Raw genomic sequence first — 20,028 nt, forward strand, 5'->3', positions numbered from 1 at the left:
CCGGGTCCTCTGGATCTGTAGCAAGTAACTCTGATCACTAGACCACCGAAGCGGTCCCATTCGACAGGAGTCTGCATTAATATTTATCAATGTAAAAAAAAAAAGCTTGAATCAGACGTCTCATAAAACAGACTGTTTCTTTCAAGTTGCTCTCTATTGTATTCTGAGGTCTGGGGTCAGTCGTATTAACATATTAATTCAACGCACCGTAATTACACGCTGCATGTTGATATACGGAAAACAGACAAGTAGAATATTTTTCTCAGCACATTGCAGTGGTACTACATTCCGAAGGAAAGTGAACTACAGAACAATAAATGAATGCCTGGTGGCAGAACCAGATGTTTTAAACATTGCTGGACAAATACCAAAGCATATAAATGAATACAATACTAAACCATTTAAATAATACGATGCAGGACCAGATTTTGTGAAAATTGGTCAAATGAAGAGTTCCATCATCTGGGATAAAACACCATGTGATCCGTTGAAAGTCAACCGACGTTTCGGAAGAACGTTGCCTTCCATCTTCAGGATCGAAGAATAAGCAAAGCACGAAATCAGCGTGAAAGTAGGTGGTACAGTTTTCACGCTGGTTTCTTGCGGCATGTTCCTCCGAAACGTCGGTTGACTTTCAACGGACTACACGGTATTATATCCCAGGAGACAGAACTCTCCATAACCACAGCTGTGAGAATCTCAAATACGTCGTCCATCAAATGGTTCACGAGTTGAAGTAGGAACATATATATACAGACGTAATGGTGATTTCATAAGCCTATTTTTCCGCTGAAAGGCCGGAGAGTGAGCTAAAAAGGATGTTAAAAAACGGATACGGGCTGGATTCATCTGGCTCAGAATAGGGTCCAGTGGCAGCCTACTGCGAACATTGTTACACAACTCTGGGTTCCATAAAAGGCGGGGAATTTCATAACCAGCAGATGGACTACTGTACTCCTAACGACCCTGTACCATGGATATGGACCCATACTTCTTCGTATATGGGGTTTTACCACTAGCGCTATATGTTCCTCATGCATACGATTGCATAAGGGGATGGTGTATAATTTCCATGTATTGTGTCACCTTTCCTATCCTTCTATAGTATAAATGTTTACAAAGCTCTGTTATCGCCCAATAACTGTCACAACACTTTTAGACGATTTTATGCATAACACTGCGTAAAATGGCACGGTCTATGCAGAGCTGAACTACATGCAAGAGCGAGTGGTGGGTCAGTGATGTACTTTCCGCTTCACGGATATGTGAATTGATCGGAACTACTAATTACATAACTTCCTGTTCATTTCGTCACTGTTTGTAAATTAAAACATCCTGGATGCACTTGGTTTAGAATCCGCACAGCCTTCAAAATTTCTTCAACTACCTAGTAGCGCAGTCGGTAAAGAGACTGGCTATGGGCTGGACGACTGGGGGATCGAGTTCGAGTCCCGGTAGGGACAAAAATTTTAACTTCTCCAATCGTCCAAACCGGCTCTGGGGTCCACCCAACCTCCTATACAATGGGTACCGGGAGCTCTTTCCCGGGGGTAAAGCGGCCGGGACGTGAAGCTGACCACTCACCTCCAACTAGTGCCGAGGTCAAGAAAACGTGAATCTATACATTCACTCCCCCATAGGTCTTCATGGCGTAGTGCTTAGTTAGTTAAGCGCAGGGACAACTTTACCCTTTCACTATTCAGTATTGAGGAGGTGGGTTTCCCCATGCACCGCGACTGATAGTCTATTGTACGTCCCCCTTTTAATTTCTACAGTCTCCATCCCCTACCGGTACTGGTGCTTACTATCAGCCCCTTTCTGCCAGCGAGGTTCAAACCTTCTACTGGCAGTGGTATCTAATAGTTAGTCCCTTCCTGTCAGAGAGGTCCCCCTCCTCTGGCAGTGGTACATAATACTTCCCCCAACTTTTTGGCCAAATTTAGCTCAGAGGTCTCCTAGAGACATGAGGTTCTTTTACGTGCCGTAAATCTGCGACACGGGACCCACGGCTTAAAGTCCCTCCCGGAGGACTTGTTCCCTGAATTTTTCCGCCCTTAAAAATTCCACGACCTCCGCCGGGTTTGAACCCGCGTACATTGAGTCATGAGGTGGGAACGTTTACCCCTAGACGACGGAGGCCGCTTCAAACAACTTTACCCTTACCTTACCTTGTAGAATCACACCTCTCTCTCCCACCCACGCAAGCACGCGCGCGCGCGCACTTGGAAATGTCCCCTCGTGCTTGTAAATGAGCATCCACCCGCTTTATCTTGTTGGAGTAGACGCGTAGCAATTCATTCTGGGGGATATTCTTAATAAAATTGCTGATTACGTCTTCCAGATAACGAAGACTATGGATTGTCTTTGTAGACTGAAGCTTCCGTTGCTCCTCAAAGACAAGTACCAGAACTGAGATAGGGCGACCTCGTCGGCCAAACGTCCACAGAAATTAGCTGTTCACCGAACACAGCGGGCTGAAGCGCAAAGGAGACGTGAGCCGTATATGTTGTAGCACCATCCTATTAGAAATAGAGGCTAGCAAAGTCGTCCTCTTTTAAAGAGCAAATGAAGGGGTACGCAGTCAGTTGACAATAACGGTCAGAGTTGAACATGAGACCAATTACCCGATTTCGTGATATCTCGCACCATGCACCAACCTCCTGATCATTCAGTGGTGCTTCCATAAACTCATAAACAAACTCCGTGGTTTTAGTCCGCAAGGGAACTATACCGACCGAGCGACCGCCGCTTGTTGGCGAAGTTAGTGCCAACTTTAGAGAATAGAGGTTGTCGCGCGGTCAGAGCAAAGAATCCCCACGGCCGTTAATTTCGGTTTTCTACTTTTTCCACTGAAGTAGCTTCTCAATTATCCTCACGCTGCTGAATGGACCCCTCTCCAGACCCACTACTTCTCAGAAAATCTGGTAGCGCCGGGATTCGAACCCGGACCTCTGGATCTGTAGCCAGGAACTCTGACCACTAGACCACAGAGGCGGTCCTTCCATAAACTCACGCCCATCAAAAAAGCAGACCACAAGCGGGTGTTGGGAATTGATGTGCCCGGATAATCATCGCGAAAACATGTGGCGTTCAGAATATCTTCTCCATTACGGGAAAAAATCTGTAAACCATTAGCACATTGCACATGCTTCATGTTGTCACGTGCTTTCAGATCGTGCACTGATGCTATCTTGTACGGAAGCAGATGCAGTTCTTTTCAAGTGCTTTCTGTGTTGATGAGTATGAGACGGCTGCTGCTGAGAAAATTTGCGAATGGACTTCTTCGGGCTTTGCCTTATGCGATCAAAGCTTTTAAGCACTTTGACCTTTAGTAATAATCGCAGCTTGCCAGATCTCGGCGCTCCACCAACTGATCCAGTTTCCTTCAATTTGTCAAGTATCTGTGTTACGATGTGGTACCTGAGATTCGGAAAGTATTTTCACATACTTCTGTTTGACCTCTTCTGTGTATTCATCTCCACATTGATAGACGTATTCCACCTCAGACACTCGGATCTCAAGGGACATAATACCCTCTTCAACGCACACACGCGCTTCCCAACAGGTTGCCGTCCGCGGCACAATTGACTGAAGTAAGGTAGTGCTGAAGTCATATAGTCACGTCACACATCCATGGGCGCGCCTGTGACTCAAACCACTTCCCCCTTCCAACACTTGTTGTTTTGCAGGTGCACAGAGACTTCTGGATCACCCTGTATAATGGGAAACTATAACTATGATCGTGCGTTATCTAACTATGTGTATTAGGCCGCGCCATAGCTCAAGCGGTTAGTCGCTGGCTTCCCACCAAGTGGGATTTCTGGTGGACAAAGTCGTGCTGGGGCAGGTTTCCTCCTAGTACTTCGGTTCCCCCCGCCAATCTTCGTTCCACTAACTGCTCCAGAATCACCCTCACCTATCATCTTGGGCTGGTACAATTGGCCAGAAGTAGCCGTAGTACAAGGGACTTAGTCCCACCCCACTAGCATTAAAAAAACTATGTGTATTCGTTGCGAACTCCTCATGCAGTAGTAAATTAATTCACTGTTTCTATGGAGATAGAGGGAAAGAGACAAAGGGATAATAGAACAGATGAAAGGGGGGGTTAGAATCAAGATATGGAAAAAGGAATTAAGAATGACTTCTTCTGGAATGTGGCGCGGTGTAGATCTTGTGTGAACCGACGTGTCGGAGTGCAGACTCCGAAACATTCGAGAAACAAATACTTGTATCCCTCTCACAGGAAGGCACTGCAAAGACCACATGGATGGCTATGTTTAACTGAATAACAGGTGTTCATTCTGACAAACAGAAGCAGATTGTTCTACAGCTTGAGATACGCAGGCCTACAGTAATCAAAGCGATTTAAAACAATACTCATTCATGGAGCTGAGCCCTTCTTGAGAAGCTGCCTATTGTGCAGTTACTCAAGAACTTCCCAGAATTTTATTGAACCCGAAGGCTCATTACCGAGTTCACAAGAGCCCTCCAACGGTCTTTATACTAAGCCAGATCAATCCAATCTATACCATCCTATCTCTCAGAGATCCAATTTAATATTGTCCACCCATCTATGCCTTGGTCTTCCAAGTGGTCTCTTGCCTTCCGGCTTTCCCACCAATATCCTATATGCATTTCTTCTCTACCCCATTCGTGATACCTGCCCCGCCAACCTCATCCTCCTTGACTTGATCATTCTAATTATACTTGGAGATGCGTACAAGTTACAAAACTCCTCATTATGCAGTTTTCTTCAACGTCCTGTCACTTCATCACTCTTCGGTCCAAATATTCTCCTCAACAACCTGTTCTCAAACACCCTCAGTCTATGTTCCTTCTTGAATGTCAGAGACCAAGTTTCACTTTAAAGCAATAAGGTTAGATTAAAATCAGACCCCTGTTTGTTGCAAATATTGTATCACAAGTAAAATGTTATTCCCGAAACGTCAAATAGTTTTGTGAGGTTTCGAAATTTCTTGCCGATGGTACTTAGAAGCAGCGTTCTTTGTTTGCATGGTAACGTCCTAGTCTCCATGCATAGTACACTGTTCTGTGCACCCAAACCGCGCCGCGTAGTACCTCGGCAAATAAGAAGTGACGTCAATTGACTTTCTAGAGGATGCTGCTTTTTTTCCTCCTTGGCACTACAGCCCCAGTGGGCCTAGGCCTACCTCCATGAACTTCTCCGTTCACTTCGGTTTTTCTAGATCTTACACATTCGGTAGGACTCCTTGGGCTGGTGATCAGCTCGTCGCAAGGCCTCTACCTGTACACAAACACAGAAAAACGCACACAAACATCCATGCCCTGAGTGGGATTCGAACCCACGATCCCGGTTTCCAAGCGAGCGAAGACAGTAAATGCCTCAGACCGCTCGGCTACCGTGACTGGCAGAAGATGCTGTTACTACACGTAGTTAAAATTTAGCCCGCTAGCCAAACTAAATGTGTATGCGGATTTGGTGCTGAGAATAAGAGCACCAAAGATGGATGAAATAATAGTAAGCTGCACAAAAATGCACAATAGAGAGCTTCATAATTCGCACTGCTCACCATACACTACAAAACACCAATTTAAGGACGATGATATGGACAAGGGACCGCCTCTGTGGTCTAGTGGTCAGAGTTCCTGGTTACATATCCGAAGGTCCCGGCCAGATTTTCTGAGAAGTAGAGGATCTGGAACGGAGTCCACTCAGCCTCGTGAGGATAACTGGGGAGCTATTTCAAGGAAATAGCGGCTCCGGTCTAGAAAACTAAAATTAACGGCCGTGGGGATCCGTTGCGCTGATCATGTGACACCCTCTATCCGCTAAAGTTGGCACTAACTTCTCCGACAAGCGGCGGTCGCTCGGTCGGTATAGTTCGTTTGCTGACTATAGGCCACGGAGTTCTTGTTGATATGGACAGGGCATGTAGCACGCTGGTTGGAGGACCATATACAGGGTTTTGTTGGGAAATCATGAAGGAAAGAACAACTAGGAAGAAGTAGTAGTAAATGGGATGATATTAAAATGAATATTAGAGAAATAATATGGGGGAGGATGTGGACAGGATTTATCAGGCTCAGGACTGAGAGCAGTGGCGGGTCCTTGTGAACACAGTAACAAAACTTCAGGTTCCATAAAATTCCGAGAATTTCTTGTCCAGCTGAGCAAGTCTGCGTTTCTCATGAAGGATACGGCTGCATAACGTTGGTTTGTTACTTAGCAACAGACAAGCTTTAGAAAGGAAGAGAGCGGGAGATTATATCAAGTAGAACGACAAAGAGATAGTGAGTGGTTACAAGGACTCGACCTATAAAAAATAGGACGATGCTGTGAGGTTAAGCACAACAGAATCAGATGGACCGATGAACATGGGTATGCACGGATTTGCAAGAAGGCGGAATTATTTCAAGGTTCCAAACATTTGCCTGGAAGAAACAGTGACAATGAGATTACCATGTAACTAGGTCCAGATTCGAAATACTTTTCGAATATAAAGCTAGAGCGCTACCTGCCCTGAGACTGTAACGGTCTAGACCGACAATTAATCTTAAAAAAATCGACAAGTGTTTTGGGCACTTCCTTAGAAACATGAATTAACAAGGAAAAGAAGAAATATGAATACTTGTTATTACTAACGCAATAATTTGCATTTGGACTGCCTCTGTGGTCTAGTGGTCAGAATGCCTGGCTACAGATCCGAAGTTCCGGGTTCGATTCCCGGCGCTACCAATTTTTTTGAGAAGTAGTGGGTCTGAAACTGGGTACACTCAGCCTCGTGAGTATAATTGAGGAGCTATTTCAAGGAAATAGTGGCTCCGGTCTAGAAAACCGAAATTAACGGCCGTGGGGATACGCTGAGCTGACCACGCGGCACCCTCTATCCGCTAAAGTTGGCACTAACTTCGTCGACACGCGGCGGTTGCTCTGTCGGTATAGTTCGCTTGAGGACTACAGGCCACGGAGTTCTTTTAGTTTATAATTCGCATTTGAATTGGTGCCTGGCATACTGTTTGGAAATTAAACTAATAAAGAGGCTACGTGGTGGTGAGTGTGTTAAATAAATCATTAGACTTCTTTTATGGTATGTACGTAGATTCACTATGAATAGAAAGACAGCAAAGTGTCAGAGAAACCGTCACAGTAATGTGAATTTGGATGTGTTTATTTTTGTGACTACACAAGACATTTTTCATAATTATGGACTGAAATATTGTTATTCTGCGTTCCACACTCAAACCGATGCTTCAGAATGTGCTCAAAAATAACTTTAATGTAATCTTATTCATAAAAATTAACATACAGTAAAAAATATATCTTAGGGAAGAAAGATAAATATTACTCATAAATAATTCTATACAGACCAATAAAACTGAGTATGATACAGGACGAAGAGGCAGAGAGTGAACAGGACGTGTCCTGTTTTAATTTTATCGGACTATCCTTCGGAGCTTAATGTGTATGAAGTGCTTTCGCTGTTACTTATAAAGATGTTTTATGATTTTCATCCTTCTCCCTAATACAAAAAAGAATAAAAAATATGCATTATATTTTCATCTTGAATTAGAATCTCAACCACGTTTTCCGACATACGCTCTAGTTTTATACCTCGCTAGTCAGCAGCGTATAATTTCTTTCTTATTTTGGGAGACCTTCAATCCCTGCGAGATATTTGTAGTTTCATTCCCAACTGAATACACAGTAGGCTTTCGTGGCCTGAAAGCTGTTGTCATATCTTCCAAACTAATCACCTGCACGTCAACAATAAATTATGTGTAAGCTCGAAATATACCTGACTAGTGAACACGACAGTAGAAGGGCTTGAACATTCTGCACAGTCATAACCAAAGTCTGCCACTGTACACGATCATAAGCCAGTTCTACCATTCTCCCAATCCTCATAACCAGGGCCCGGATTTTGCTGACATGTCATCTTTTTTTCCTTGTATCCTATGCGATGCTCTTAAATATATAAATCTCGGATATGAGCTGCTGGTTACAGAAATGTAAATTTTATAGGTAATTTTTTGTCATTTTTTGACATTTTTAGGTTTAAGGTCATTCTTTCATTTTGGGGGTAATTATTGGACTTTTAAGGGTATTTCTTGCCATTTTTGGCCATTTTAGGGAATTTTTCTTCATATGTTTTCTGAAATGTGAATAACATGGGAGCTAAGTTTTCTCTCTTTTCTCCTTTAGGTCATTTTTCTGGATTTTTTCGGTCATTTTTTAATATTTTCAGGTCATCAAAATCCGGGCCCTGCATATTAAATTTTTGGGTCATACTTTAGATCATTTTTCTGGATATTTTCGGTCATTTTAAAATATTTTCAGGTCATCAAAATCCGGGCCCTGCTCACAACCCACGACCGTAACACCTACCTTAATGTCATCCTCTCATTTCAGCAACCGAAGTGTCCTCTTTCCAAGAGGTTTCCCTATAAAAATTCCACATGCATTCTTTCTCTTAAACCATCCTAGCCACATGCCCAACTCAATGTGGGTTCCTAGATTTCACTATCTTAACAATTACAGATAATATTTGGACCGAAGAGAGATGAGGTGACAAGAGGTTGGAGAAAACTGCATAATGAGGAGCTTCATAACTTGTACTCTTCTTCAAGTATAATTAGAATGATCGAGTCAAGGAGAATGAGGTGGGCAGGGCAGGTAGCGCGAATGGGAGCGAAGAGGGATGCATATAGGATATTGCTGGGAGAGCCAGAAGGAAAGAGACCACTGGGAAGACCAAGACGTAGGTGGGTGGACAATATTAAAATGGATCTTAGAGAGATAGGATGGGATGGCACGGATTGGATTGATCTGGCTCATGACAGGGGCCAGTGGAGGGTTCTTGTGGACACGGTAACGAACCTTTGGGTTCCATAAAATGCTGGGAAATTCTTGAGTAGCTGCTGAATTGGCGGCTCCTCAAGAAGGGCTCAGCTCCATGAGTAAGTACACAAGTACAGATGGTATGTACGTAAGAACCACTATAGCCTACGCTATACTGTTCACTTCTTTAATTTGTTGGATGGGTTGACACTGAGTCCACTTGGGGAGACATGTGGTAGAGTAGTTCGTTGAGGCACTATGCTAGAAGCCGGAAAGTCGCGGGTTCGATTTCAGATGAAATCACTGAATTTTCCATTGACTTAATCCTTCCAGCCGCATTATGGCCCTGGGGTCGACTCAGAAATGAGTACCTTGAATCTTCCTGAGGATAAAGGGCGGCCGACGCGCAAAGCTGACAACCTCGCTTACATCTGTAAGCAGATTGTCTAGAAAATGTGGGAGCCTCGACGTCTCACAACGCTATAGGCCACGGCCTGTCACAAGGATAGCTGGATAGCTTTACAGTTTTTTTTTCCTTTACATGAGTCCATTTGGTACGCCGACTATTACTGGGTCTTTTGTACCAGCTCCGGTTGAAAAGTAGAAGAGCGTGCAGCAGTTGATGGAATGCAAAATGGGAGGGGAAACCGAAGTACTAGGAAGACTATCCTAGTGTCACTTTGCCCACCACAAATCCCACACGACCTGACCTGAGATCGAAACGGAGCTGCCGCGGTGGAAAGCCGACGAATAACGGTCTGGGTTACTGCACATCCATAAAGTCTTCACTCACTTCGCCCTTCTTAGCTCAAAATATTTTCTTGTGTACTTCGTTTCCATACATCTGTGATTTATGTTCTTCCCTCAAAAAAGCCGAAGTCTCACGTTCATGTAAAACAAAAGAAAAAAATGCTTTGCATGTTCTCGCCTTAAACGCTTTGGAAAGAAGGAGATTTGATAGTATTTTTCGAACTGAATAAATAGCATTTCCAAAATGTATTCCTGTCTTAATAATATCGTGAACCTCGATTTCGTTTGTTCACTCCAAATATTTGCATCTTGGAACGATTTTAAATGTCTCAGAAGATAAAATATTGACCTGTGATTAGGCAACAGTTTTGGGGCGCAAACGCAATCATAGCACAGTTTATCTTCTGAACTTAGGTTCAAAAATACCGAACACAATCGCTTAGTTTAAGATGCGTACTCCCTATGACCTTAAAGATCGCGTGTTCGACTGCTGCGTGAAGCATGAAATTCTGTCAGCCATTTTATTTTTGGCCCTTCATAAGTACAATACATAAGACTTATGATAGACTGATTTTTCCGTCTAATAAGTTCTGTCATATGTTAAAACATAATTTTCAAAATGTCTGTGGTTACAATGGGTCAAGACTTGAATTGGGAGTAGGGCCAGGAACGAGAAGGTACAGGAAATATATCAATCGCTAAACCAGACTGATAAACTACAAATTGCATTACTGATACACACAATGGCCGGTCTCAAACCAAAGGACATAACATGGACACATCATTCGCGAGCTGCCCTCGGCTTAATATACGAAATATGGTTGTGATGTAACCAAAAAACACTTGTTCATTTCATGTCACTGGATGAGTTGCCGTAGCGGTAACACTAGACTCGTGCCCGGGAGGTATTCGGTTCAACTCTTAGCTGATGCATCGAATATACCGACTGTTTTTCGTGGTTCACCTCAGTCCTCAGGCAAATGCTGGGATAGCATGTCAATTAGAACAAGGCCGCTTCTTCCAAAATCCTTTCCAGTCCATCCACCATTCTGCCACTAAACACTACCCTAGATACTGGTAGTGCCGTAAAACAGCTCATAAGAAAATCGTACCAGACCCGGTAAGACACTCAGAATGGTGAGCTGCCTTTGCCATAAAAATGGTAACGTACAGATATTGACTTTCGGCCTACACTCCTGACTTTATAATAAAAGAAAATCTTACAGCATCATTATCTCGATGAACCCGTGTCCATCCCTCTTCAATGGCTTTCGAACCAAATGATAACTTTCATGAAACATGGAAAATTATACCTACCTACCACTCGGCGCTACAGCCCTGGGTGAGCCTTGGCCTCATCTACAACCAGTCTCCACTGCTCTCTATTCCTCATCTTTATCCATTCTTTCGCCTTCATCTTCTTCAGGTCGTTCTCAACATCGTCTAGCCTTCTCATCCTGGGGCTTCCTTTTCCTCTTTTGGAATAAAGCCTTCCTTTCAACATTCTCTTTGGCATTGCATTATCTTCCGTTCTTTCGATATGTCCCAACCATCTTATTCTCTGTGACTTGATAAATCTTCCTACATCTTCTCCTTTCAGTAATGTGTTTATCTCTTCGTTGTATCTTATCCTCCATATGTTATTTTCCATCACTGGTCCGTATATTCTGCGTACTATTTTTCTCTCGAACATTTTCAGTGCATTTTCTTCTGTTATTGTTAAGGTCCATGTTTGTGCCCCGTATGTAGCAACAGGTCTTATTAATGTTTTGTATACTTGTAGCGTAGCTGCTCTTGAGATTATTTTGCTTTTAAGTACACTAAGATTTGCGAAGTAGGGCCTGTTTCCGGTCTGTATCCTTTCCTTAACACAATTATCATTTCTATTGCCATTATTGATCATATTTCCCACATATTTAGAACTACTCACTACTGTAAATAGTTACATGAAACATTAAGCTACTACGAACATGGGCCGTTCCATCTTTGTGCCTTCCAATTTCCTTTCATCAATACAATCATACAGGCCATGAGAACTTCTGACATGAAACTGACAGCAGCAGCATTTGTTACAGCCCTGAAATGTTGTGTGGTAACACATATTTGAAAACTCTTTGTTAAGGCAAATTTTTATAAGATAAACACCGCTCCCGCCCCTCTTCTCGTGTAGCAATAACTGACAAACCACTGGACAGACGAGGAGTACGGTTTCTCTGAACTTGTTGCGCAACGAAACTTGCTTCTCTCTTGCGTGAGAGATGGAAAAGTTGCTTGCTGAACAGACAGCGCAATCACAGCTTCACCACGAGGCCCCGCACGGCGGCCAGAGTTACTTACAACCCCTTTCATGGCCCAACGTCATGCCTTCTTTTATCCGTCCTACTTGTCTCTTGATCTTTCTAACGCCTCTGGATCAACTCTACAGGTTATATCAACGTCTCACAACCAATGTCGTGACCCGAGTCACAGTGGCCGCGCGGTCTAAGACATGAACTGTCTTGACCCGCTCGAACACTGGCATCGTGGATTCGAATCCCACTCAAAACACAAATGTTTGTCTGCGATTATTTTCTGTGTTGTTCTGTGTGTAGGTAGCGGCCCTGCGACTGGCTGATCACCCGTCTAAGGAGTACGGAAAAAGCGGCCAGGGTCCACAAGGGCTGTAGAGCCATAGAGTCACAGTGAAAATTGTTACAGCAATGAAATCCTGTTAAACCATAAATAACACCATCTTCTGGGATTTTACGCTAAGTTCTAATAAAAGGAAGGAACATAGTTAACTTCATCAAAACAATAAGTTGGCTTGGACACATTTCAAGGATGGAGGCGGGACGAATAGTTAAAAGAATAGATGACTGGCAGCCACACGCTATAACAAAGAGACGCCGACCTAAGATCTGATGGAAAGATGACGTAAGGGGAGATGTAAAGGACTTACGAATTTATACACGTAACTGGACAACTCGTACACAGGACAGAAGTAGTTGGAAGGGAATTGTTGAGCAGGCCAAAGCGTTCAGGAAATGAAGCTGTCGAGCCCTATGAAGAAGTCTGGTAGATGTTTCCCGACGTATCGGAGAGCTGTCCTTTTCAATGCCTTCCTTACTCTTCGACCCTGAAGATGCAGGTATACATCCTTCGAAAACTTCGACACTATATAGCGGAATATCTCAGAAAAGAGTAATTGCCATAAAAACATCAACTCTCAGTCTGTCGAGCCATACTGTATAACTTAATCCGTGCTAAAACTTCTGTTGCACCGTGTCCCTACTTCACACATTAATTATATCTGTAAGATAAGGCGCTTCTTCAGATTAAGTCACTTGCAATCTGAAAGATTATTTGTAGACGAAATATTCGAGATGAAATCAGGAATTCAGGAAACTCTTCCATTGTTTGGTTCGAAACTGTTATTATCCAGCCTACTTCCAAAGCCACTCAAAATTAAGCTTTATTTTAGAGGTTGGTTATTTGACGACGCTGCCTGTATCAAGACTATATAAGTCGACGCTAGGATGATCAGCCGATCACAGTCGCCGCGCTGTCTAAGGCGTGAACTGTCTCTGCCCGCTCGAACCCTGCGATCATGGGTTCGAATCTCACTCGAGGCATAGATGTCTGTGTCCGTTTATTCTGTGATTGTGTTGTTTTGTGTGTAGGTAGCGGCCTTGTGACGGGCTGATCACCCGTCCAAAGAACCTTACCGACTCCTCATCTGCTGCCTACAAAAATCAGAACATACAAAACTATAATATTGTCTGTGGTTCTGTACGGGTGAAAACTTGGTCTCTGACATTAAGGGAAGAAGGAGATGGAGTGACAGGTAAAAAAAAAGGTAAAGTTGTCCTTGTGCTTAACTAATTAAGCACTAGCTGCGGGGAAAGAGCTCCCGGTACCCATTGGGTAGGAGGTTGGGTGAACCCCAGAGCCGGTCTGGACACTGTGAAGAAGAAAAAGTTCTTGACCCTACCAGGAATCGAACCCTGACCTCTCGGTCGTCCAGCCCGTAGGCAGTCGTAATACCGACTAAACGAATATTATATTNACTGAAATCGTAATGTGTCATAGCACTTGTTCTGTACAACTGTCAATGTTATATATACATAATTTCCATATAAGTACGTAAGGATTTCAAATTTAAATATAAACTGAATAAGGCAGAACAACAAAACAGTGCCTCATACATAAGAGTATACGAGTATTCCGGCACGTCCGCAATCAAGCGGAGAGCCTATGTATATCCGTTTGCCTGCCCAAGACAACTCGACAGAAGGTGAACGAAATATGATATTTGGGAGTTTAATTAAAAATTTGTTATATGCATATGCTCTTAATGCCGTTCACGGTAGCCGAGCGGTCTAAGGTATGCACTGTCTTCGCTCGCTTCGAAACCGGGATAGTGGGTTCGAATCCTACTGGGGGCACGGATGTTTGTGTGCGTTTTTCTGTGTTTGTCTACAGGTAGAGGCCTTGCGACGAGCTGATCACCCGCCCAAGGAGTCCTACCGTATGTGTAAGATCTAGAAAAACCGAAGTGAACGGAGTTCATGGAGGTAGGCCTAGGCCCACTGGGTCTGTAGTGCCAAGGAAAAAAGAAAAAAAAATGTTCTTAATACAATGAAAACTAAACCGGCGCTGAAACAGTCGTTTTCTAAAACAAGGCAGCATCAGAACTGCGCAATATCACTCCTTTTCCTCACATTATCTACATTTTCCTCAGAAGTAATTTGAAGAGTATGAATGTTTGGATGTTATTCGTAATTCTTTCTGCCTAACGCGCCTGTCACGTGTCCACCGTATCCTTCTGCACGCTTATTTACTTTGTGTGCCTTATTTGAATATGATCTCAGTTAGCAGCTCGGCACACTAGTAGCCAATTTAGCGTTTGCTGCAACGTGCGCTTCTGCGGTCCTTTGGGTCTGTACGCATGTGGACGAAGGGTGGCTGTAGCAGTTGGAAGAACATAGAAGTGATCAGAAGTAACAACTAGTTGCAATACTCTTCGTTTCCAGCTTCGCTGGTAAGTCATTTTCGAGTACACTTCAACCTTCACGTAATACTTCAAGAACTCTAATGAGCATGAAATGGGTGCAAGAGCAAGCCAATAAATCGATTTTCATCTTTTTTTTTTTCCTTGGCACTACAGCCCCAGTGGGCCTAGGCCTACCTCCATGAACTTCTCCGTTCACTTCGGTTTTTCTAGATCTTACACATTCGGTAGGACTCCTTGGGCGGGTGATCAGCTCGTCGCAAGGCCTCTACCTGTACACAAACTCAGAAAAACGCACACAAACATCCATGCCCTGAGTGGTATTCGAACCCACGATCCCGGCTTCCGAGAGAGCGAAGACAGTGCACGCCTTAGACCGCTCGGCTACCGTGACCGGCCTTCATCTGTTTACCAATCCATTTATTCGGAATATGGGCATTCAGTGACAGCACCAAGTTACAGAAATATTGGGGGGCGCAGGAAAATGATGTTAGCCATGTCCACCAGGCTGTGGAAATCGTAACTTACATGTACAAACATATATTATTGGTTACTTTTTTTGCGCAAAAAAAGAATTTAAGCTCATCATTTTTGGAGCTCACATGGCAGGCCTGACAGTTTATAGGTTGGATGTGCAGGCTATACTGAGCTATAAATACAATCCATATCGAAATATTACATAGAAAGCAATGCCGCATTTAAGTTACAATTTTTTTTATTGTCCTGTCTTGTTGCATTTACTACATTTAAATATGAAACTCGGAAATTCTTTTTCTGTAAATCCTGAGGGGCTATATATATAATAAAAGATAAAGTTGCCCCTGGGTTTAATTAATAAGCACTACGCCATGAAGGCGTATGGGGAGTGGATGTATATATCCACGTTTTCTTGACCTCAGCACTAGTTGGAGATAAGTGGGTAGCTTCACGCCCCGGCCGCTTTACCCCCATTACCCATTGGACAGGAGACTGGGTGGGCCCCAGAACCGGTCTGGATGACGTGCAGAAGAGAAACTTCTTAACCCTATCGGGACTCGAACTCCAACCCTTCTGTCGTCCAGCCCGTAGCCAATCGCTATACCGACTGCGTTAGTCCAGCTCCTTTATATACATATATATTTTTTCCCCCTTCGCACTATAGCCCCAGTGGGCCTAGGCCTACCTCCATGAACTTCTCCGTTCACTTCGGTTTTTCTAGATCTTACACATTCGGTAGGACTCCTTGGGCGGGTGATCAGCTCGTCGCAAGGCCTCTACCTGTACACAAACACAGAAAAACGCACACACACAAACTAAACATCCATGCCCTGAGTGGGATTCGAACCCACGATCCCGGTTTCCAAGCGAGCGAAGATAGTACATGCCTTAGACCGCTAGGCTACCGTGACCGACATATACAGGGTGATTCACGAAGTTCTACCCCGGCTTATGGTACATATTCCTGGGGTTATTTCCTGCAAAATTTCCTTATAAACTTCTGGTCGATTTTCAATAGTTACGGAGTAACAATATATTTTCGGAACGCATCATTGTGAATGCAGCGCTATGCTTCAGCGTGGGCGACCATACGTTCCAGTCAGCTATGTCAGCAGATAAGGTAGACCGGTTTGAATGTTGTGCGTAGGTAGATAGGCAGAGCGGTTCATACGCGTGCGACGCATTGTGTTGACGTGCAGGGAGACATTTTTGAAAATCTTATGTAAATCCAGTCGTCTTCTAAAGCACTACAGTTTAAAGGAAACAGATCGATAGAAGGGTGTGATATGCAACCATTGGTATGTTTACAGAATGGGATGCTGAAAATAACGTAATTTTGTAACACAAAATCGATGAAAAATGTTGCACAATGCAAAATTAAGAAATTGAAAAGAAAAATTTGGTTTTAGAATGCTTCTTTCCTAAAACAATAACGATTTTAAAAGTGTTTGTATTGTATTTCTAATTCGTTTTGACTGAAATTCGAAGAAAAAAAGATTTTTCGCCAGTTTTCAAATTACTGTATCTCTTTGAGTTGGATACCATTGGTATATTAACATTTTTTGTTCCAAATTACATCAGAAATGCCCTCCTTAAGTGGGGGTAAAACTTCGTGAATCACCCTGTACATACACACACACACATGCGACTGTATAATGTTAAGTCTGAAATAATTCATTTCCTGCTACTGTATCGTATGCACGAAGGTTCAAGGCGACTCGGGGCCACATAAAGATAGTACAGGCATGTGTGACATTTTAGACATAAGGAAAGTACATTCTGCCAATAAATCTAGCAGAAGGGACGCCGACTTTTCAGGGAAACTAGCAGTGTTCTTACTCCGCATAAATCATGGAAGTCGAAATATTTGAGAAATATTTTTCATCAGTAATCTGTCATACGACAGGTCCACAGTCTCTTCCAAAACAGTCCCTCCACTTGATGCGATCTAGAGCTTTCTCCTTCAAATGAGAATATCCTCTTCTGTCCCCAAGGTCATCCAGCATCTTCTTACGTCTTTTTCCTCGTCTTCTGGTCGCATACATGGTATCTCTGTTTTTGGAAAGAGATTATCCAGGAAAATTGATAATGTGGTGGTGTGCTACGATTAAAGACTTCATACCGAATCACATTAAATGAAGCTGATAAGTCTGAATTTCTAAATAAACGATTCATATGATCCAGAATCCCTTGCCTACATGCTGGAACCACCGCAGGAAACTAAACCCCATGACTGGCTGAAATATGCAGAGTACTCTATTTTGGAACGTCTAGAACAGATGAAACTTTTTCTTTTCGTGGTGGTACATCATTTTTATCGATACTGTACAGTTAATGATTTCATTTGTTTAATCTGAAGTATACTTTCCAATAGAGCATATTGTGTTAATATCCGGCTATATTTTAAATATAAATTTCTTACACTTGTAAAACTGATAAAAATTACAACATGCTAATGTTGGTAATATCAGGATCATCAGAGGAACAGATAGCATTAATATGATCATTTAGACCGCCTCTGTGATCTAGTGGCCAGAGTTCCTGGCTACAGATCCAGAGGTCCCGGGTTCGATTCCCGGTGCTACCAGATTTTCTGAGAAGTAGTGGGTCTGTAACGGGGTCCATTTAGCCTCGTGGGGATAATTGAAGAGCTATTTCAAGGAAATAGCGGCTCCGGTCTAGAAAACCGAGAGTAACGGCCGTGGGGATCCGTTGCGCTGACCACGCGACACCCTCTATCCGCTAAAGTTAGCACTAACTTTGCCGAATGCGGCGGTCGCTTGGTCGGTATAGTTAGCTTGCGGACTACAGGCTACGCAGCTTAATATAAGCACTTATGAACTCCGGGTCGGCTTTGTGTTCTAATATCCTGGTATATTTTCAGAATAATTCACAGTTCAGCCGTGACAGCGTTTAATCGAATTCGTACTGTATTTTCCAAAGAAAGTGAAATCAAATTCTACTTGTGGGTATCACCCTTTACCTTTTCAGGAAGTTGATTTCTTGCAGTAACGAAATTCAGTATCTTCCTTTTACCAAACGTAGTGCGTTATTAAACAGAATCGCCTAATATAAAGAGCAGTTCCAGTTGGCAAATTTAAACTATGGACATAATTTCACAGTCTGGCAATGAGGTCGAACGCATGTCATACAGAACCAGACTGTAGACGTCTTGTTTACAAACATCTTTACTGTAATCTTCTTGGCTGTAACACCGTGCAGTCTTGCAGGTGAATACTGACGTTACGGAGGAATATTTAGGGTTGAATTGTGTATGGTGAGCCATCGGATGGGTTATTTAGCCAGTTTCAAGGAAGGTGATCGCCCTATTCTTTCAACCTACATACAGGCCGACAACGTAACCTATTCTTCATCCTACAAACCTCAATCCTGAACATGGAGGCAGTATGCTCCTGCGTTACGTCACCATCCGCCTTCAAGACTATACGGTGTCACTACTCGTAAGACCACAATCTGAACAATCACCGCCGTGTAAACCTCACAAATTACATCCCTGGCCGCAAGTTTCGGCTGTTCTTGATTCTGCCGTAGAAGAGTTGGACAAAATACTTGTGCACTATTACACAATATATACAGAATTGCAGTGGTTACCAGTTATTGTAGCGGGGGGGGGGGACATTCCTCAGGTAACCGGTTTTGTGCTCCACAGACAATGTTGCATGTGTCACTGTGCAGTACTTGCTGGAACACCTACATCGCCAGATGCGACTGAAGTTGAAACGGGCCACCACATAAAAACAGCCACGTCCAGCTGTCCCTTTTGCCCTTAAGTCTAGGAATTTTAATTACGACTAATTACATACAGGCTGTGAGCATTACTGAGACAAAACGTAAAAAATCTGCGTATTTGTATAATTTTTATTAGTTATGCGTTTCAATTGAATAATTAATCGTGTAACTAGGAACACCTGAAGACGACCATTTAAGGGTCGAAACATGTAGTGTGGCTTAAATTAATGTCTGTTGTGCTGACGGCTAAATTTGTAAAATTATTAGTCCACAATTGTACTTAAACTCCGTGGCCTGTAGTCCGCAAGCGAACTATACCGACTGGGCGACCGCCGCCAACTTAGTGCCAACTTTTGCGGATAGAGGGTGTACTTACTGTGAACTTGTATTCTAAATTGTCTCCACATCCTTTATATCCACAGGGATTTAGTAAAGAGAAAGCCTTGTTTCAAATTTCGTGGCTTCTTAATACTTTTGTAAAGTAAAAGCTAAATTTGTCCCTGTGCTTAATTAATTAAGCACTATTCCGTGAATACATATGGGGGACTGAAGGTACAGCTCCACCATTCTTAACCTCGGCACTGTGTGGAAATGGTCAGCTTCACGACCCGGCTGCTTAATCCCTGGGAAAAGAGTCCCGGCTGCCCAATGGAGAGGAGGCTGGGTGAACCTCAGAGCCGGTCTGGAGATTGTGGAACTGAGAACAATTTCTTACTCCTGCCGGGAATTGACCCCGGCCGCCCAGCCAGTAGCTCGTCGCTAAATCGACTTAAGCCTATTCTAGCTCAGTAACGTGAATGATTACGGCTTAACTGCTGGGTTTCTATCACGGGGAAGGGGTACTGGAAATGTTCCTTCACACATATACAGCGGTTGTGGCATCTTCCAGCAGTCCGCCTATTGCGATTGTCTTCATCGAGATGCGAAGCCAACCAATGTCCTCATAGTGCTCAAGTCTGTGAATGACCTCTAAGGCCTTTAGTCTGCAGCAGTAAGACATGGATGTACGACCTTCTGCATTCCTTGCAGTTTTTTATTGCTTCAGTCTGCACGGAGCTTTTAAATTTCTGTTTCGTTCCGTTAATTGATACAGACCTACTCGTTCATTCCTACACGAGACCAACAGAACTACAGTAGAACTTGGTTATAACGTCATCAAAGGGACCTAAAAATAGTGTCGTTATAAACGAATGTCGTTGTAACCGAAATGGGCACTTCCACAGTAGCCTTATGTTAGTCA

The 20,028-nt window shown here is 43.3% G+C and overlaps 1 protein-coding gene and 1 long non-coding RNA gene across 2 annotated transcripts in view; one reads left to right on the top strand and one right to left on the bottom strand.

The window, feature by feature from the left end:
* LOC111867012 (mannosyl-oligosaccharide alpha-1,2-mannosidase IA) overlaps window positions 1-20,028 on the bottom strand; it is a 96,604-nt gene that overhangs the window by 65,603 nt on the left and 10,973 nt on the right. The window lies entirely within an intron of this gene.
* LOC111867013 overlaps window positions 14,422-20,028 on the top strand; it is a 20,865-nt gene continuing 15,258 nt past the window's right edge. Inside the window, exon 1 of the long non-coding RNA XR_002843264.2 lies at window positions 14,422-14,591. This is a non-coding gene — a long non-coding RNA (uncharacterized LOC111867013). The remainder of the gene's footprint in view (window positions 14,592-20,028) is intronic.

Source organism: Cryptotermes secundus, unplaced genomic scaffold (genome assembly GCF_002891405.2).
Source record: "Cryptotermes secundus unplaced genomic scaffold, Csec_1.0 scaffold1437, whole genome shotgun sequence".
In the NCBI taxonomy this organism is placed as follows: domain Eukaryota; kingdom Metazoa; phylum Arthropoda; class Insecta; order Blattodea; family Kalotermitidae; genus Cryptotermes; species Cryptotermes secundus.